Genomic DNA, 22,260 nt, shown 5'->3' with positions numbered 1-22,260 from the left:
TCTGGATAAGGGAACTAGGCATCCATCGTTTTCAAACACGCACAGGTGATTCCAATGTGCAGCAAAGTTTGGGAACCACTGATGCAGACAGAGTTGCTTTCAGTTCTTCCAACACCAATTTCAAGGACCAATGTCTCTCCATGCTCACCTCCACGGCCCAGCAAGAAAGGGCAGTGACCCCGGCTCCGCTGCTCTGGTCTGCTTTCTTCCCCTCCGTACATGTCCTCCATCAATGGAACCATTGCTGAGCCGATGGCAGAAGAATGTGACATATTAAACAAAAAGCAGGTGGGGAGGTGTGGAGGCCACAAGTTCAACAAAATCACAGATGAGGAATTTAGGGCTTTGGGGCTCCAAGATGATAAGAGCAGTTATTTAAATCCTAGTCTGTCCCTCTCTGGAGCCAGAGCCCTTTCAGTGCCCCCAGGATAATTTCACTCCCCCTTTTGCTCCTGCTAATGGGCTAACATGGAAAAATGCAGAGGAACTCATGAATAGGGAAATTAAAGGCTCTAGAGAGGGTATTTCTGTGGAGATTGTCAAAGAGAAAGCCAGACACTAGTTAGAAGTGTAGGGATAGCTTTTAATCTGTAGTAACTGTTGCAAAAGCAGAGTCCAGCATGAACCGAACTCAACTTCTGACTTGTGACTGGGTGTCTGAAGGGGAGGATGAAGGATTAGCAGGGGGTGAGGGGGGGCTCAGTAGAGTCAGTGGAAAATGACAACAAGCTAGAAGGGGCTGGTCCACGTGAAACCCAACTGGGTTTGCTAACTGGAGCTTGAAGTTGGATTCCTGCAGTCCCACAGAGCCCAGGAGGCAGGGGCCAAACCTTCAGGGCTGGAATGAACAGTAAATTCTTTTAGCAGCCTTGAGTTTTCTTAGGCAGGCACTTGAATGGGAGCTAAGGTCACACTAGGGATGTGGCCTTGAGCTATTACAACCATGTTAGTGCTTGTTCAAGTCTTCATAGGCCAAGGTTGAGGTCTCGTGGAGAAGACGGCTCGGAGGAGCCTGGCTGGCGTTTGGTCAAGGAGGGTCTTTGGCAAGACAGAGGATTGGTGAGTGTTGTTTACAATCTTTCCTTCCCTTTGGTGCCTTTCTGCCGTTCTGCACAAGTAAGGTTCAACATGTATGTAGCATGAGCTGTGTAACCCAAGCAAAACAAGGAGCAAGGGCCTGACACCTAATGAAAGAGGTTTGATGTCAGGACCTCCTCTTGTTCAGCACTGACTCAGACCCCTTGCTCTTCTCCACTGTCCTCTCTGCTTCTTCTTATCAAACACATGGTTCCACTTGGCTTCTCTGCTCTTTTGGGGAGAATAGGCCAAAAGGAAAGTGGCAGATAGTCAAAGAAGCCCTCACAGTAGTGATGGTCCTGGCCTTTGAGGTCTCAGCCCATTTGTCAAGATCTAGCAGCCCCAGGGCCACAGAAGATGCACGTTGCCATGGCAACACAAATACACTGACCTTTCCTGGACTCCTGGAAGTATTTTTTTAGGATTGGAAAGGAAAAAATGCAGAAAAGGAAGAATGCAAGCCAGGTTATTCCGTAAACCACCACTACACATCCAGATGGGAAAAGCTTAACCATTTGTTTTAAGCATGCTATAGTCTGGTCAGCGTGAGTGCCATTCTCCTGAAACTGTGGCCTGATGGAGAAGGATGTACGTGCTTGTACCAGACTCTGTGGGTGGCATTGCAGCCCCGACACTTACTAGTTGGCTGACTTTGGTGAATGCTTCTCTCTGCATCAGCTTTCGATCTGTAAAATGGGATAATAAGCTTGTGATTATTATACAATTAATATGGATAAAGTAGTTAAAACAGTTCCTGACCTATCATAAGCACCTTTAAGTATTTGTCATTGTTATCCCAAAGTTTCCAATACCCTTCCACTTGTTTTTCTCCCTGGCAAGAATTCACACTGTGAATTATGGATTTTTCTTGAAATTTATTTCTGTGACTCAGACCCACTTCTGTCTTCTGGTTTCCTCTCCTTCTCCATGTTCTTACTCTTTCCTCCTTCCCACTATCCACCCAAATTCGACTATCTCAACATTTTGTTCATGGCCATCTTTCTCTTGATTACTATATGTTCCCTTCAAACAACTTCAGTTTCTCCCTGTAGTTTCTCTCATGATAGGGTAGGCAGGGTTTCTCTCTGTCCGTGCCTTCAGATGGAGCTTGAGATCTGGTCTTTTGTTTGGAACTTGTGTATTTATTTATTTAGTGGTTGATTAGCTTTGGCGTCAGAAAGACTTTGTTGTTTGGGGTTTGCTAGATGAACGGTATAATTAGCAAATCACTTTAATTTCTCTAAGTCTTCATTTTCCTCCCAATAAAACAGGAGGTAATAATAATAGTTTCTAGTGCATAGAATAATTGTAAGCACTAACTGGATATTTTATAGCCGTTGCTTGGCAGAGTGCCTGGTGTACAGAACGTGTTCTAGGTATTCTGACTGACTCCTCAAATCTCACGTGTCTAAAGCCCAGATTATTGCCCACTTCTCACAAAACCAGCTCTTCTAAATTTCTTAATACTCTTAATGATACTGTCATGTTCTTAGTCACCTGTTTTCATGAGTTGAGTCATCCTTGACTCTTCCCTCTTTTTCACTCCTCTGATGGGTCAGCAAATTCTGTTGACCTTTGCTATTCAGGTTCTTGGCTAATATCTACACTCCCTCCCCCATTTTCATTGTCACTGTCCTATATCTTGTTTGGTGTAATTCAGTAGTCTCCTGAATTATCTCTTTGATTTCAGAGCCCCACTACTTATATTAGTATCAGCAATTGCTACTGGCAAAATCAGGAGTGTTAAAGGCCTGAACAGGATGAATATATGTGTGTGTGTGTGTGTGTGTGTGTGTGTGTGCGCGCGCGCGCGCGCATGTGTTTACAGTTTTAACACTGAATGTTCTTTCTCTTTCCATTATGTCACAAACCCCATTACTTCCTTTACTCTTTTATTCTGTTTGGCGCTTGAAGATTTTTGGACTTGTAACATCTGTTAACCCGCTTCATTCCAAACCTTTGATGAGATAATAAGCAGAATTGCCCCCAAAGTAACCCTGGCAGCTAGCTGGGACTTGCGACCTCCATCGAAACTCAGCCTCCCATGTGGTTTCCTCTTCCCACAGAGGATACGGCAACACCTCATAGGTCCCAAGGGCTCCAAATCCCGGCTGTCTGCCTTCCCCAGATGCTTCCTATAAATACCTGGCACCACAAATTCAGACTCAATATGACTAGGCAGTCTGAGCATTTACCCACTGTGATGCTTAATTTTATATGTCAGCTTGACTGGGCCCTGAGGTACCCAGATTAAAGTTAGTTCTGGGTGTGTGTGTGAGGGTGCTTCCGACTGAGAAGAATATTTGAATCAGTGGACTCAGTAAAGCAAATGGCCCTCCCCAACATGGAGGTATCACCCATTCTGTCAAGGGCCTGGAGAGAACAAAAAGGCCGAGAAAGTAGGAATCCGTCCTTTTTGCTTCCTGCCTGGTTGCTTGAGCTGGGACATCAGTCTTCTCCTGCCCTTGGACCGGGGTTACACCACTGATTTTCCTGGGTCTCCAGCTCGCAGATGGCAGATAATGGGATTCTCAGCCTCTGTAATCACATGAGTCAATTCTTCATACTGAATCTTTATATATATATCTATATATATATCCTATGGATTCTGTTTCTCTGGAGAACCCTGACTAATACATCCACTGACGGGCTAGTTTCCCATACTTATCCTGTAAGAAGTGAGAGTAACAGAGGAAAGTAATCTGATGACTGGTGCATAGAAACTGGGCAAGTTCAGCACTGCCTTGACCCCAGTACAGTTCTCTGCGGCATGAAGGGAGTACTAGGGACTCCCTGGCCTCTTTTCCCTTGCTTACCTTTGGCTTATTGAAGCTTCCCAGTGACTCCTGTTCCTTAATCCATACCACATGAGACTGTGAACTTGGTCCTGAACCCGGATGTATTAGAAGAGGGAACGCAGAGGTGCCCTAGCTTGCCACAGCTACCTTTTAGTCTATCATGTAGAGTTCATTATAACCCTGTGACCAGCTTTTCTCTCCACATGTTTCCGCCATTAGTCCTTCGGGTTGACCTTCTATGTACACCGAGGGACTTGCCCTTTTAAATCACCACCTTATGGTTTGCTGCCTCTACCCTTAGTAAGTTCCCACTCCACTCCTAACTCCTCCTACAGAAATCCTGCCCACATCTAATTTAAAGGCTACCTCCTCTACGAAAGCTTCCCCTACAGACTAGTTCAGAGCTGTCTTCCCTTATACATTCTTTTTCAGACCATTCTTGCGGGATATAACCCACAGTGCCTTGGGTTGTAAATATTTGGACATACTGTTTTAAACCTCCTTATCCATCAGATATAGGCCTGCTGTTGCTTCTCATTGTACATCCCATCATCAGCGCACACTGCTTGGCTTGAAGTAGTCAGTAAATGTGTGGTAAAACAGGACTTCTGTGTCATAGCATACACGAAGAAAAAGATGGGCCTTTGAAATGTTGGGGGCTTTCAAAACTAACACAGAGGTTTTCTTGAATTGTGAAGGCTGCACAGGCCACTGATTTACTGAATGCAAACTACAACTACAGCCTTTCCCTGCTATTCTGACTCACTGGAGATATGTCTTCCAGGTCTGAATGCCTGAGAAGTACTCTGAAATTAGTTTTTATTTGTTGTCTTTCTTAGCTGTACACAGTGAATAGCCCTGATATTTTTATTTGATTGTGTTTGGCCTTTAAATTACTCTCAAGAAATTTGGCTGGACGTGGGACCTCATTTCCTGACCAGCCTGCTTATCAATAAGGCAGCTGTTTTCTGTGTGTAGACCACCACACCTCTTTTACTGTGTGACTGTCTTTTTTATTCAAATATATTTCAAATATGAGTGAATACTTGAGAAGAAATCTGCACGATAAAATATCTTTCATCTTATTTAAGTAAGCCTTTATCAAAAGGGTGTAAAACTTCTGGGTGTGATGTCAAAAGAATATAGGTGTTTGACATAAGCCCTACATCCTCTAAGTATTGGCTTTTTTCTCCCACAAGATGTTCCAGATCCTTTCAAATACATTTTTAAAATTTGTGATCTTTGGACTGATTTATTGTGGCCTAAAATAGGGATGAATGGAAAGCAAAGCTATCTATACTTATGTTCTGACCAACAGCTAGTTTTTGACCAAAACCAAGTGGACATAACGTAACTAAAAATTGCAGAGGAACAACGTCCACTCCCAATCAAGAGTAGCAACATTGAATTTCTCTCTATATGGACTGAACGTATGTGTTTCACTAAAATTCATATGTTTAAGCCCTAACCCTCAATGTGATGGTATTAGGAGGTGGGACCTTTTTAAATGAGGTCATAAGAATAGGGACCCCCTGATGGGATCAATGTCTGTTGTAGGGCAGAGATATTGAATAATATTCTCCATACTGAGAAGGAACTTTAAGACTGAAAAAATGAAGCAGGCAACTCTGTAAAATGCAATTCTGAAGTTTATCGTGGGTAACTCACATACAGGCAGGATCAGTTGGACTGCAATCTAGAAGCATTTACAGCTGCATTCTACACCACCAAAAGGGGTACAAGGGGATTTAAAGGGGCCAAAGCTAAAGACAGGATCTGACTACTAAGGGAGAATCATATTCACACCAATGGGAACCAGGGGTTTTTCCTCCCCCGAGGTAACCATCTGCATCAGCAAAAGGCATTCTTCCAGCTTTCATATCAACTGAAGGCTCATTCCTTGTGAGTAGCTCAGTCATGCAGAAAGGGCAGGAGATAGGGCTGTGGGACCTAAGATGGAGCTAACAAAATGGAGTCAGTGAGGTTCAGCCACACAGTGTCCTTATAGGAAAAGGAAGAAAGACCAGAGCTTGCTTACTCTCTCTATCCCCACTATGTGAGAACAAAGCAAGGAGGCAGCTGTCTGCAAGCTAGGAAGAGAGTCCAAGCTAGGAAGGAGAAAAGGGAACCCTCATATACTGTTGGTGGGAATGTAAATTGGTGCAGCCACTGTGGAAAACAGTATGGAGGCATCTCAAAAAACTACAAATTGAACTACCATATGACCCAGAAATTCCACTCCTGGGTATATATCTGAAGAAAACAAAAACACTAATTCAAAAAGATATATATACCCCAGTCTTCGTAGCAACATTATTTATAATTGCCAGTATATGGAAGCAACCTAAGTGTCCATCAACAGATGAATGGATAAAGAAGATGTGTGTATACACACACACACATACACATACAATGGAATACTATTCAGCCATAAAAAAAATTTTGCCATTTGCAACAACATGGATGGACTTGGATGGTATTACACCAAGTAAAATAAGTCAGATAGAGAAAGACAAATACTGTCTGATATCACATATATGTGGAATCGAAAAACATAAACCACTGAATATAACACAAAAGAAACAGACTCACAGATACAGAGAACAAACTAGTTGTTACCAGTGGGGAGAAGGAAGAGGGGAGGGGCAATATAGAGGTATAGGATTAAGAGGTACAAGCTGTTTTGTATAAAATAAGGTACAAGGATATATTGTACAACACAGGGAATACAACCAATATTTTATAATAGCTATAAATGGAATATGACTTAAAATTGTGAATCACTATATTGTATATGTGTAACTTACATGATTTTGTACATCAGTTACACTTCAATTTAAAAAAGAAAAAAGAAGAAAGAAGGGAAATTAAGGAGGAAAATTAATTAATGAAGAAGGAGGAAGATAAGAAAATTTATTGGAACTAGAGGGAATCAGAAATGTTTAATTGAAGTATGAATGAAACAAGGTTGATACCTAGACACATTCTTGTGAAAGTTCAGAACACCAAAGATAAAGATAAGATCTTAAATTTTCTTGAGAAAATATCTCAATAGCAAATAAATGATAGTTAAATTGGTATCACACCTTTCCTCAAAAGTATTAGATGCTGGAATAGTAATTCAAAATTACTTTAAAAAAATCTCAGCCATGCATATCAAGCCCATATCAGTCAGAATGGGCTACATAATGCTGAGATAACAAATGATGCCACATGCTTAAGTTACAGGTTAAAGAGCTGACTGTTCCACAATGTCTTCACCCCAGGATCCAGGCCTTTTTCTGGGTTATGGCTGTTCTGGGGAGAGCCATCTCTCCCCATCTCCCCTTCCATCTTTTAGTCAGTGGCCTTATTCATCAAATATTACTACTTAAAATTTGGGAGATTTCAGTGATGCTATAAAGAAAACATGATTTCTTTTAATCAAGAGAAGAGACATGGGACTTTTCCCTGGTGGTCCAGTGGTAAAGAATCCACCCTACAATGCAGGGGATGCGGGTTCGATCCCTGGTCAGGGAACTAACATCCCACATGCCGCAGGGCAATTAAGCCCGCGTGCCACAACTACTGAGCCCATGTGCCAAAACTAGTGAGCTCGCACGCCTCAACTGGAGAGCCCGCGTGCCGCAAACTACAGAGCCCACGCGCCCTGGAGCCTGCACACCACAACTAGAGAAGAGAAAAACCGCCCACCACAGCTAGAGAGAAGCCCACGCACCACAACAAAAGGTCCCGCAAGCCTCAACAAAGATCGTGCGTGCCGCAACTAAGACCTGACACAGCCAAAAATAACATGAATAAAATAACAGATAAATCTTTAAAAAAAAGAGAAGAGGCGTGATTGCAAACCATCAGACAAACAAAGGTCTGTACAAGAAGGTCATGCTTGAAATATACAGCAAAGCAAAATGTGGCATGCTTTGAACAATTGATAGAAAATTGTAAAAGAGAATTATTTTGATTAATGAGAGGCACATTCTCTTTTCATCAACATATTCTACATGATGTTGAATTATATTTCTTTCTGTGGGTTCAAGCACACTACTTGGTTCTAAAAGGAGTAGTATTCAGTCAAAATATTAATACTGTTTATTGGCATTCTGATTTTTAGAATCTCAAACTGTGAGGTATCTGAATTTTGGTTTTATACTATAAAGTAAATTTCGTAAGTCTTGAAACTCCAATAATGGTACAGGAGGAAAGAGGGTGTGGAGAGAGTAGAGTAGATTGGTGTGTGAATTTTCTTCTCTTTTTTAGGTTTAAAGTTGATGGAACAAAAATACTGGCCCAGGTATTTTATTTATACTTTAACGAAATGTGTAGAACTAAAATAATCTCTCTCAAAACTTAGAATAAAGGGAAAGACTTGGTGGGTGGTGAACTGAATTTTTAGTCTTCAATAGCTGAATAAAAGAACACTATCCTAAGATGGTAAATCGAGCAATGGACTCGTATCCATATTATGAAAATATGGTTAACCGCTAGAAATCTAAAAATGCAAATAGTTACAAGTGTGAGGTTAGCTGTGAAGTGAGTGAGAATAGCAATCATGTCATGGCTTTTTTCACTGCATTTTATACCGTTATGTGTACGTATTGTTTTATAATGAAAATATCGATCAAATTCGACCGAATATGATAGAATTTAGACAATTTTACAGTAGAAAGTGTAACCCATCATAATACTTACACGGCAAAGTTATTTGAGGAGTAAATGGGTTACTGAATTCAGGAATGATTAGCAGATAGTACCTACGTATCCAAAAAATTACGTTGTATATCGTTTTTTCACAATTTATATGTGTCATCCTAGTTTTTCCATGGAACCTAGTTTCATTTATTTATTATAATCACATTTATCTCCTCACAGGCCCTAAAGGAAACCATACTGCTTTTGACTATCATGTCTTTTGTTCACTTTTCGGAAACGATTGACAAGTTGATGTCCCATTTAACTAGAATATTCTTCTTAGCATTCCACCATGTGATAATTTTTTGGAGTACCCTCGAGGTGCCAAGCATCATTCTAGGGGCTGGTGATGGAGCCCATTTATATACCAAGGATATGCTGCCTTTGATGAGCTTGCAGACCGTCAGGGAGAAGGCAATTTCAGGACATTGTGGTAACTTCTAGGACAGAGGTGAAGGAAGATATCTTAACAACACACAAAAGGGGTTTCCCGATCCAGCCAAGTGGGGTCTGAGGAGCATCCCAGAGTAAATGATGTTTGAGTTGCTTTTGAACGGCTAGACATTTGCAGTCAATACAGGGTGAAGAGTTGGGTACAGCTTTCTAGGCAGAAGGAGTAGCAAGTGCAAATCATGGAGGCATCAAACCAAATGGGGTTTGGGGGTAACATTAAGTAGCCTGGAGCCTAATCCAGAAGTTTCCTATGAGGGAATGGATGAGGATTAAGCCAGAGATGGAAATGGCTCAATCACGGCAGAGTTTACTCTGGAGCATTCACTGCTTCCTGGAATAATAACTGGATCTTATAGGCCAGAGTAATCACTCCTGCTCAAGCCTTTCTCTGCCACTTATTCAGGCTTTTATTCAGCTTGGCTTGCACTCATCAAAAATGTCATGCATTTCACTTTTCCTCTGCACGATTATATTCCAGGAGGCATAGACTGTGCTTCATTTGTATCTTCTATTGATGTTAGTATTGTTCTAGGTATACAGTGGCCCTAACTATATAGTTGTTGCATTAAAATGTATTTATTAAATACAGTGTGATCGATCTGTGACAGTCTTCTTCTGAGGGTGTCAGATAAACACAGTGTCATTGTAGAAGTTTTTATTTCTTCCACATGAATTTTGGCACATCTGATTTTAGAATATTTCTCTTTTTTGGGTTGCTGAGATTGAATGAGAAATACAAATGAAATGCGACACTATTTACTCAATTTATTTCTACACTCAAGACTTTCCCTAAGTTTAAAATGGAAATGCTCTCATCAGAATATGTCTACATATTCAAGAATAACATCACCATAAAATGAATGTTAAAAATAGCTTTTTGTTCTCCTGTCAGTCCAGACTGCCATAGTATTGTGGCATTTTTAGCAAAGTCTAGATCCTCATTTTCAAATGAGAGCTTGATTTTGTCATCTAAATTCTGGGCAGTGTATCAGCCAGACACCTCATTAAAGCCCAGCTTTACTGAAATAGAGGAAATAGCAACTCCTAGCATTGCTTCTATAATGTGCACTATCTATAACAAGCCCAACAAATAAAACTTGAACGGCTGTAGAGTAAGGAAATAACTGATTAGTGAGATGCATTATAATGAACTATGAGAAGTTAGAATATACAACCTGAATAATATAAAGCCAGAATGTTTTATGTATAATCACAAGGGAACTCTAGGAACATATCATAACTATTTCCAGGGCTTCCCTGGTGGCGCAGTGGTTGGGACTCCGCCTGCTGATGCAGGGGCTGCGGGGTTCGTGCCCCGGTCCGGGAAGATCCCACATGCCGCGGAGCGGCTGGGCCCGTGAGCCATGGCCACTGAGCCTGCGTGTCCGGAGCCTGTGCTCCTCAATGGGAGAGGCCACAACAGTGAGAGGCCCGCGTACCTGAAAAAAAAAAAAAAAAAACACCAAAACTAAAACAAAATATCATACTATTTCCAAATAATGTAAAACATTATTATTATCCCTATGGGAGAGCAGATAATTAAAGCTATCCCTTTTACTTTTGATTTAATTATCTCTTTTTATGCCATGGTAAATGAAACTATTGTGTTTTCTTGAATTTTATTTTATTTTTTATACATAAATGAAACTATTGTTTATTTTATAATACAAAATAATCTCCCTCTATGACCACATCTTTACTATCCAGACCATAGAAGAATATTCTAGTTAAATGGGATATCAACTTGTCAATCATTTCAGAAGAGGGAACAAAAGACATGATAGTCAAAAGCAGTATGGTTTCCTTCAGGGCCTGGGAGGAGATAAATGTGATTATAATAAAGAAATAAAACTAGGTTATATAACAAGTGCTCGGTAAATGTTGTTTGGATCGAATTGAACTCCCAGATCCCCCATTTTTTCTATGTATTTAAAAAAAGTTTTGCTGACGTATAGTTGATTTACAATGTTGTATTAATTGCTGCTATACAGCAAAGTGATTCAGTTATACATATATATTCTTTTTCATATTCTTTTCCATTATGGTTTATCACAGAATATTGAATAGACTTTCCTGTGCTATACAGTAGGACCTCGTTGTTTATCCATCCTATATATGATAGTTTGCATCTGCTCGTCCCCAACTACCAATCCTCCCCTCCCTCCACCACCTTTTTCTGAGATGAAAGACAAGAAAGCCAAGTCAGAATAAACCCTCTTTTAAATTTTTTAAAAGATTTACCTCCCTGCTTCCCATCTTAACCTTTTCAGAGCTACTTTGGGTCCACATCTGTTAACTTTTCTAAGTGCCACATCTTCATATGGTTTCCTAAGTGGAATTATAGCCTATCCCCACTACAAACCTCTTCCCTCTCAATTTTCTCAGAAGAAGTCCTCCAACTAGGCATCCACTGCAGTTAGAAATTTGTGGTCACAAACCTTAACCAGACTGTCACTTCTACTGTGTTTCTGTACTCAACTCTCCCACTTTCTTTAATCTTCCAGCACTTACCTCTGTGGGACTCACAGCAGAAAATCTAGTCTTCTATCTCTTTGAGTAAACAAATGCTAACAGAAGCAAACTATGTCAACTTCTTAGGAAAACCTCAAATCTTCCTGCTCCTAAACCCACCTGTTCTGCCTTGCCTTTTGTCAAAGTGAAAGCAAAGCCCCTCCTCCGGTCTAAGGCCAGTCTTCCCGCTGGTACACTGATGCCTCCTCAGAACTGTCGTTCATTTGATTATCTTCTTTCTTTTTGGTACCTTTAACCTCTCCTTCTCTACCAACTTGTACATACTATGTTTGCAATATGCTGCAGACTTCCTTGTTTAAAACAAACACATGACTACGCTCTCCGTGCTCCCCTTCACAGCCAAATCTTTTGGAAAGTTTTCTACACTGACTATTTTCAATTATTTAACCCTTGCTTATGCCTCAACCCATGGCAAACTGGCTTACCCTACCCTATGCAGAGACCACTTTCCATCACCAGTAAGAGCCTTGTCACGTTATTTCATCAGGCTCTTAGCTCCCTCTAGCTTTAACCCTCATAAACAACATCTTACCCTTTGACGCTGTGCAGAAAAGAGTTAACAAAACGGGTCTGACTGCTTATCCTTAGGAAGGCCTGTTTGCAAGGTCGGCCCTTGGGAAGCATCTGGGGAACTTGGATTTCAGGAGGGTTCCTACCACTCCCAGAACTAATACGAGTGGCTCCCTATACCTAAGCTGTCTGTGCAGACAGCAGGATTTACGCTGAACACCTGCTTTCCTGCAAGGACCCTGGCATTTTGATTGCACTATGCAGAGGGTGCCTACCTGACCAGCCTCCAAGAAAACCTCTGGCCGTGGAGTCTCTAATGAGCTACGCTGGTTGGCGCATTTCACTAGTGTTGTCACAACTTCTGGGGGAATTAGGCATGTCCTGTGTGACTGCTCCCAGGAGAGAACCCTGGGAAGCTTGTGCCTAGTTTCCTTTAAATTTCATTCACGTGCCTTTTCCCTTTGCTGATTTTGTTTCGTGTCCTTTCACTGTAATAAGTCATGGTCGTGAGTACAGCTCTATGCTGAGTCCTGTGAATCCTTCTAGAGAATTATTGAACCTGGGGATGGTCTTGGGTGCTCCAACACAGATACATACCCCTTTTAAAAACTCTCTCCACCTCTGGAAACGCACTTTTCTGGTTTTATTCTTGCCTCTCTGTCTCTTTCTTAATTCAATTTTTAGATGCCCCTTTCTCTCCCAATCCATTAAACGTTACTGTGCGGTGGGCTTTCTCTTTTGGAGATATTTCATTCACTACAGCACCGTCAGTGACAGTTTTTAGGCCAGCGATTCCCAAATTTGTATCTTCTCTCCAAGTCTCTCTTCTGAGTTCCAGTCTTTATATCTAACTGTCAAACATCTCCACTTTAGTGGCTCACAGATTTGTCAGATATAACGATTCCAACACTGTACACTTGCTTTCCTCTTCCAAGTCTTTCCTCTCCTTGGCTTTTCCACCTTAGCAGTGGCATCACCTCCCACATCCAAACCATTTACAAGTTCTAATGTTTCTACGTCTAAGCATTTCTTGAGTTCTTCTACTTTTCTCTAACACGCTAGCATGAATTGCTCCAAGTCACAGTCATGCTCCTAACATACTTGTGTCTTTCCATTTCTGTTCTTGATCTCTAATCTTGTTATGGGCTGAATTGTGTCCCCTAAATTCGTATGTTGGAGTCCCAACCCCCAACATGACTGTATTTGGACATGAGGCCTTTAAGGAGATAATTAAGGTTAAATGAGGTCGTAAGGCTGAGGTCCTAATCCAACAAGACTAGTGTTGTTACAAGAAGGGGAAGAGATACCAAATTTCTCCCTCTCCGCACATGCAGAAGGAAAGAAATGAGAGGACACAGCAAGAAGGTGGCCATCTGCAAGCTAGAAAGAGGGGCCTCACCAGAACCCCACCCTCTGACACCTTGGTCTTGGACTTCCAGCCTCCAGAACTGTGAGAAAATAAATGTCTGTTGTTTAAGCCCCCCAGTCTGTGGTATCTTGTTATACCAGCCTGAGCTGTCTATTGGAAATCAATTCCCCATACAGCAGTTAGAATAATCTTTAAAAACCTAAAGCATAAAGGTAATATAGCAGGTCATGTTACTTTCTGTTTAAACTTTCAATAACTTCTCATTGCTCTTCAAATGAAATCTAAAGCCTTACTGTTGCCTGAAAGTCATCTATGACCTGGTAAACCTTCAAGTTCACCTCCAATCACTCTCCCTTCCTTTTACACTCCAACCACAGTGGCTGTCTTTCATTTCCTCATATTTCCCAACATATTTCTCTCCTCTGGCCTGTACACATATTGTTCCTTTACCTAGAATCTTCTTCATCCCACTCTTCATGTAGCTGCCTTCCTTCTTATCCTTCACTTATTAGCGTAAGTTATAATTCCTCAGAGAAATCTCCTACGCCACCTTACCTAGGTGGGTTACCTGTTATTAATCGCTACCACTATAAGAAGGTTTGTTTCTTCATTATACTGATAGCAGTATTGCATATTTGTTTCTTTACTTATTTATTGTCCATTTCTCAACCTTCTTCGTAAATTTCACAGACAGGCAGTGTGTCTCTTCTCTCATACAAAGCTAGTTCCTGCTACAGTGCCTGCCACATAATAGACACTTAATAAGTATTTGTTAAATAAGTATATATATATATACACATATATATGTATATATATACATATATATATGTGTGTATATATATAATGTGTATATATATATATATATATATATGCTTGTTTAAGCATATATAGGATAGATGAATGGGTGGAGAGCTATCTTAAATTTCAAACACAAAATCTAAATTCTTTAAAATAATTTGTAAGACTCTCCACAACCTGGCTCCTAGTGACTAGTCAATGAGTGGCTGAACAAGAAAGCCTTGGTGTTGGAATTGGACTCTTCTGAGAGGTCACTGATCTGATCCATGGATACATTCACTGATCGATATTTTTTGAATAATTATTTACGCTAGTTGCTATGCTAGCGCCATCTCTCCCCAGTCTCCCTTTACCCTACACTTACGTGCAAATCATAGCGAACTCATTGTATGTCCACCAGGGTCAATGCTCCCTTTGTGTTGCTTATCCTTCACATATACTATTCTTGCTGCCGAACACGCTTTCTACAGCCACTTTCACTTGGATCATCCTGTTCATCCCTGTGGTTTTGGCTTTGATAAAAGAAAATTTCACATATTGAGATATAGGGAAGTCATTCTGGCTTATACGTGAATTAACTTGAATTTTATGCTAACTAAAACAGCCTGTTTGTGACCTATCACACATACATTGTACATCTGCTTTAATTATTAGAGAAAAGGGCACACCAGAAGTAAAGAATGTCCATGTTAAAAATAAAGATGAAATGCCCCTCTTCTTGGGACACCAGTGCTGGTCGTCCTTCAGTGATAAGACTCCCTTTCCAGATGCCGAGGCTGTACTGACTTGGTGTATATGTGCTGATCTGGTTTTTTTTTTTTTTTGAAATCTTCAAGGAATGTATCCCTGACTTGTTTGATATTCTTTGTTCTGAAAATATATAAAACTGTGCTGAAAACTCTGCTTCTCTGGAGCAGTTTCTAAGAGTTATCTGGAAAGCAGGCTTCCAGGCTAGTCCTCAGTTTGGCTCAAATAAAACTCTTTTCTACTCTTATTATTGATTGTTTATTAATTATTTTCATCAACAGCTTAAACATCAATTTTGAAAGGAAGGCTTTCTACGCTCCTAGATTAGTCAGGCCTCCTGCTGTAACTTTCCCCAACCCCTTGAACTTTTCCACAACTCTCTTCTCAAAATGTCATTATTACTTTTCTTAACTGTCTGCCCTCCCCTTAGACCAACAGCTGTATGACATAATGGACTGGTACACACACTTGTGCCCGGCCAACCTCTAGGAGGTAGCACAGTGACTAGCAAAAACTGCCTGTGGGATTAGCTCCGTGTTCTCTAAGTTAGCAAAGTTAGATTCCAACTCTAGGCTTTCTGGATCAACCATCCATCAACTGGTGGTTGTTAATATGAAGACCCTACTTACCAAATTAACTTCAGAACTAACAGGTTATAAAACTCTGCCTTTAAACAATGTGTCACAATGTTTTGTGACCGGGCAGGCTTTGTACCAAGGTACTTGACTCTCTACCCTTCATTCAGTCCTTCTTAAGTCAATGGTTCTGAAACCGTGGGTAATCAGTCAAACCCATTTCACCTGCCTTTAATAATCAAGGTCGTTTTAATTGTTGCCACAAAAGATTTGCATGTCTTCTGACCACTGGTGCCTGAGTTGTTTTCCAGGAACTTGGAGTCAGCTGTGTCTAGTTCAAGCTGAGCTGGTTAAGACTGGATAGGACCAGTGACCCTTTAACTGGGCATGCGCGAGTGTCTGCTTGGTGACCTTTTGAATGTGCAGAGGCCTGTAGCTTAGTTACACCTACGCAGAACGATGATTATCACACGTTTTTCCACTCACATTTCCCCATGCTCCCCAGCCGCAGACCACCCTGCTCCTTTATTCTTTACCCCATAAATACCCCAATCCCCTTGCCTTTGGGGAGGTAGATCTGAGGCTTGCTCTTTTGTCTCCTCACTTGGCTGCCTTGCAAATAAATCCTTTCTGCTGCCAACCTCGGTGTCTCAGCATTTTGGCTTGCTGTGTGTCAGGCAAAACGAACCTGCTTCGGTAACAGTTCTACTTCAGAGGCAGTGATCCTTCGGCAACCAAGAGGTTTTGTGAATGCTTAAATGAGCACAAAATGGAATAATCCCCATTTTTCTCTGTGTTTTAATTTCTTGGCTCCTTAAATAGGATTTAAATAAGCCCAGTGCTTCCCAGAGAAAGCAGGCTTCTGCTGGCTCTGGATTTTCACATAATTGCAGTGTTAAAGAAGACTGGTTGGTACCCTTGTCCAAAGACAGACATTTTACTAGCAAACCAAGCATTGCAGTGGTTCACTGAGGCTGGTTGGTGGAGACCAACATGCAGGAGTATACGATCAAGAGGCAGAGACCTTGGTTACTGGGAACATGTGGGCTAGTACAACCTGCAAGACATCCCCTGATTCGCTGGATGCATTGGGCGAGTGAACCAAGTTGTGTGCCTTAGACTATTTCTTGACCTGTGACCTATCCTCAAATCGTGGATGCTGACACATGTCTCATGTTCCATACCAGCCTTATCTTCCTCTGCTCCGTTTCTTCTACCTGTCCCACACGTCCTTTAGGCACTCTTCTTTGACACAGAACCTTGATTACACTCTAGCAATGCTTTCTTCATCTCCTAGCTAATTCCACTCGTTTAGTCCCTATTTTTTATTTTACGTTTTGTACAATTTTAAAGGTTACTTTCCATTTACAGTTATTACAAAATATTGTCTATATGTGTACAGGATGTTTTGAGCCTCTCTCGCACCCAATGGTTTGTACCTCCCACGCCCCGACCCCTATGTTGCCCCTCTCCCCGACACTGGTACCCACTAGTTCTCTAGATCTGTGAGTCTGCTTCTTTTAGGTCATATTCAACAGTTTGTTTTATTCCTTAGATTCCACATAAAAGCGATATATTACAGTATTTATCTTACTCTGTCTGACTTATTTCACTTAGCTAAATGCCCTCCGAGTCCATCCACATTGCTGCAAATGCAAACTTTAATTCTTTTTATGGCTGAGTAGTATTCCATTGTGTGTGTGTGTGTATATGTGTATATATATATGTATGTATATATATATATATATCACATTTTTTTTAACATCTTTATTGGAGTATAATTGCTTTACAATGTTGTCTTAGTTTCTGCTGTATAACAAAGTGAATCAACTATATGCATACGTATATCCCCATATCCCCTCCCTCTTACGTCTCCCTCCCACCCTTCCTATCCCACTGCTCTAGGTGGTCACAAAGCACCGAGCTGATCTCCCTGTGCGATGTGGCTGCTTCTTCCCACTAGCTAGCTATTTTACGTTTGGTAGTATCACATCTCCTTTATCCATTAATCTGTTGATGGACACTTAGGTTGTTTTCACATCTTGGAAACTGTGAATAATGCTGCTATGAACATTAGGGTGCATGTATCTTTTCGAATTAGTGGTTTTGTTTTTTTTTGGGTATATACCCAGGAGTGGAATTGCTGGGTCATATGGTAGTTCTAATTTTAGTTTTTTGAGAAACCTCCATACTGTTTTCCACAGTGGCTGCACCAATTTACATTCCCACCAACAGTGTAGGAAGGTTCCCTTTTCTCCACATCCTCGCTAACATTTGTTATATGTGTTTTTAAAAAAAATTCATTAATTTATTTATTTTTGGCTGCATTGGGTCTTCGTTGCTACGTGTCAGCTTTCTCTCGTTGTGGAGAGTGGGGGTTACTCTTCATTGCGATGCACAGGCTTCTCATTGAGGTGGCTTCTGTTGCGGAGCACGGGCTCTAGGCATGCAGGCTTCAGTAGTTGTGGCGCCCAGGCTTAGTTGCTCCGCGGCATGTGGTATCTTCCCAGACCAGGGCGCGAACCCGTGTCCCCTTCATTGGCAGGTGGATTCTCAACCACTGTGCCACCAGGGAAGCCCCATGTGTGTTCTTTTTGATGATAGCCATTCTGACAGGCGTGAGGTGATATTTCATTGTGGTTTTGATTTGCATTTCCCTGATGATTAGTTATGTTGAGCATCTTTTCATGTGCCTGTTGACCATCTGCATTTCCTCTTTGGAAAAATGTCTATTCAGTTTTTCTGCCCATTTTTTTTAATTGGGTTGTTTTTTTGATGTTGAGTTGTATGAGCTGTTTACATATGTTAGATATTAATGCCTTATCAGTCTTAACATTTGCAAATATTTTCTCCCATTCAGTAGGTTGTCTTTTCATTTTGTCGATGGTTTCCTTTGCTGTGCAAAAGCTTTTAATTAGGTCCCATTTGTTTATTTTTGCTTTTATTTCCTTTTGTACTCTGAGTAAAAGATGATTTATCATTTTACCTTATTATATTTTAATACATCAAATATTGCAAGGGAGAACAATACAATCTGAAGCATCTTAAACAAACTAATAAAATAGAAGGCATTTATTGGCTTAGGAAGCTAGAAAGGATACCAAGATTTGAGGAAGAGCTGGAAGAACCAAGGCCTCACCCCACAGAATAACCCTGGGATTCAAGTCCCATTTCTGGTTTTTGTTTTTAACCTTCACTTTGAAAGTATCCCTCTAAGTGGATGGAAGACACCTTCCAACAGCTCCAGATTCATACCACCAGTTTATTAATTCCTGTGCAAGGATGGCTTCATTTTCTCAGCATCTGCATATGCAAAAAAACAAACAAAAACAAAAGCTAAAAGTCAAAAAGCAAAAAAGGAATGTCTATCTCTTGGACCAAATACTTGTTCAGTTAGAAGGTATATAAAAATTGGCCAGACTTAGAACATGTGCCCATTCCTATATCCTAAGGAAAGTAGATTAAGGAAGTGTGGTTCTCTGGAAGGAGTGGGAGAGACCTACATTGGGCATATCTGCTGATGTGCATATCTGCTGTGTAAGAATCCTGTGATAGTAAAGAGCTCATGGACTGACTCAGCCAATAACTGGCTGAGTGGCTTACCTTCCCTGTGTCTCAGTGTTCTCTTTTTCCATCCCACCCAATAGATTTATTGCATTATGAGTGCAAGGACATAACAAACTATTTGAAAACTTTTTAGAATGCTGTACATAATTAAGGGGTTGACATCTTTCAAATTTTTTGTGATAACTTTTAGCTTTTGATGGTTATCATTTTTTTTTTTCCCTCTTTACCATGGCAAATCCTGGCTTAGATGACTTCTGGGGTCATATCACATCTGACCAATTTGAGTTTCAAAATAGGACAATTTCTGCTATGTTGTTGTAACAAAGTTGTATCATAGATGCATTAAGCCCCAAGTAGGCCTGGAGGACTGTCACTCTCTGCATGTCCCAGGAGAGGGCTGCAGATGTGTTCACCTGCCCTGGCTAGATAGTCTGCCGCCTGGTGGCTGTCTTGTAAGTTACTCTATCTTAAATCTGAGAGGTGCCCTGCATCCTGGAGGCTAGAGCATATCCCCAAATAAGACTAGGGATAGCAGTCATTATTCCACAAAGCAAGTGCACTGAGACACCTACAGATACAAGATGACGCAAACTGAAAGTTCAGGGTCACATCACTCAGGTGTCAAACGAGACAGCCAAGGAGGTTGAGAGAATATATTTCAGAACATGATCTTCCTGTTCCTGTTCCTCACTTGTTCTGACACAATGATATCTCACTTTGAACTCAATCCATTTATCCACATCTGTATCTGAATTTCTTTGTTTTTTTTTTTAAGGTTGCAAGCAGGAGGTGTAAACATGTTTCATTTGGTAACACAGCTCTTTCAAAGACACAGAGATATGAAGGGCAGCAAGGAACTTCAGTACTTCATCCAGATAATTTTTCAGGCTTCCAGTATTTCTAAGACTGGGAGGGAGGCAGGTCCTATGGAAAACTACAGAAATGTCTCAGAATTCTTCAGGGATCACACCACAGGCATATGTATTGCCTCATCTTTGCACCTATGATTTTATTTCCACAAGAGTGGAACTGATAGGCTCTTTGGCTACCATACAAAAGAGCAACCCTACTGGGTAGAATTTTGCCCCAATATATTTTACAGGCTGCCTTTCCTTCAAGCGCTAATCCATGACCTAATGAGTTAAGACTAAGAGAAAAAGTTTGCGATTATACAATACATGAACCACAGTTATTCCTGCAACTTCTTTTCTGCAAAAGTAGCTGGGCTTATGGCAGGAACGTGAGGCTTCATTGTCTGGTGAACACCCTTTCCCTAATCTAGAAATTCAGACCTAATTTCCAAAGGGAATAGACCCAAGAATTTATGCATGAAATTCACTCCTTCTTTCACTCATCGAATGAATAGCACTTAAACATTGCAGGTGCTGTTACACTCTGGAAATTGAAAGATAAATAAACCAATGTCCTTAGATCTGGAGGAGCTTACAATCAAGTGAAAGAGACAGATATGTAAATTGTCATTGTAATGTAATATGCTAAGTTCTGTGAAAGATATACAAATAGAATGTTGTGGAAACACAGAGAGATGAGTTGAGAACCCTGGAGTCACTTCTGGAGTGACTAGAATACTCCAGTTATCTGTCTCCTAGAAGACTGCAAGAAGAGGAAGTGAAGGACTATTTAGAACTGTTGGCTCTAAACTAACTCTTGAAATACAGGTAATATTTTCTGCAGTTGAGTCCAACAATGATACATCCTGATATATAATGGCAAGGATGACTATCAGCTATCTATCTATCCACCCATAAGGTGAGAAACCTGAGACAAAGAAGGCTCTTTTCAAAATTACCCAAGGACAGCAAGCACGTCTCAGGGTTTCTTCCACCAGATGCAGAAATGGAGACAAGTATTTGAAAATAAGCCACTTATTTGGGAGGTTCCAGGGAGCAGCAGTGGGACATGGAAGAACTAAGACAAGGACAGGAGGGAGGCCAGTCATAGATACACATCAAGTCAATTACCATTATGGTCATCAGGGGCCCAATCCCTCTGAGAAGCTCTAAAAAATCACTTTAGAATATACCTCAGAGTTATCCCCCAAGGTAAAAAGTGTTTATTCTTCATCTTCCATCTTTCATTGTCTGAGGCTCAGTCTCAGAAGCATAAACAACTATACACTCTGGCTCGCCTCTATTTTGAGCCAAGAGAAAGCCCTTATAGAGGAGAGTCCCAGGTGCCTACACTGGGACACCTTAGACACGGACTTGAATGTGACCCCAAGGTGTTATAGGTGAAAACCAATAGCATCTTCTATGTTAACTGAGATTGTCCCAGGCAAACTGGGACATATGGTCTCCATACTGTTGGCCTCATATATTAGGAATATGTTTGTCTTTCCCTCCTTGAGTATGAATCTGAAGAGTTCAAAACAATTAAATTTGGGGGAGGCAAATAAAAACTTCCATTATTAGATTTCCACTAAGATCCTCTCCTGATATCGTGCTCATACAATCCACAACTATATAAAAACTCAGTGGCTTGCATTGCTGTTTCTTCATTCAGTTACGTTTGCTCCATCTGTACTTGCTTGTGGAAATTCTCTAATTATCAAGCACACATTTAATTAAGCACCTTTTTAGTCACTTAGCATGAAGTTGTGAAAGTTGAAAAAGTGAGAGTCATATGAGGCGAATAGCAAAAAGCATAGTAGACCCACCTGTTCAAATTGGTGGGACAAAATGAGTGTGTAGAGTATTAAATATTCCCAGGAGCAACTTCCACTTTATTGTTTTGCAAGATGGCTTTTGAATCATCATTAATGTTCTTAGTAATGAATGAACACCAGATGGAATATGCACGACGGGACCACATCCATCCAGAGGTGTTTTCTCAGAGTTAAATGAGGCAGATCTTGGAAAGTTTCCTCCTCCCTTAGTCTTGGATCAAGAAAGGTCCTTAGATACATTTTTACATACTTTGGAGGAAACCTAAATGCATGCCTTGGCCTCTCTGATACCCAGATGTGAGACACTGCACTTCCCTGCCACCCATCTATTTCTAATACAGAATTCTGCGATCTGACTCCAAATGTCTTCAAGCAATTTTCCTTCTTTCCCACTAGGTAGAAAGAACAGTTCTGAGAAACTACAAATGGGTGAAAAGAGGAATAAAGCAAGCCGTATCA

Source organism: Stenella coeruleoalba, assembly GCF_951394435.1.
Source record: "Stenella coeruleoalba genome assembly, chromosome: 6".
NCBI classification, from domain to species: Eukaryota; Metazoa; Chordata; class Mammalia; order Artiodactyla; family Delphinidae; genus Stenella; species Stenella coeruleoalba.
The sequence above is the reverse complement of the archived record's forward strand: the minus strand, read 5'-3'. Positions refer to the sequence as shown.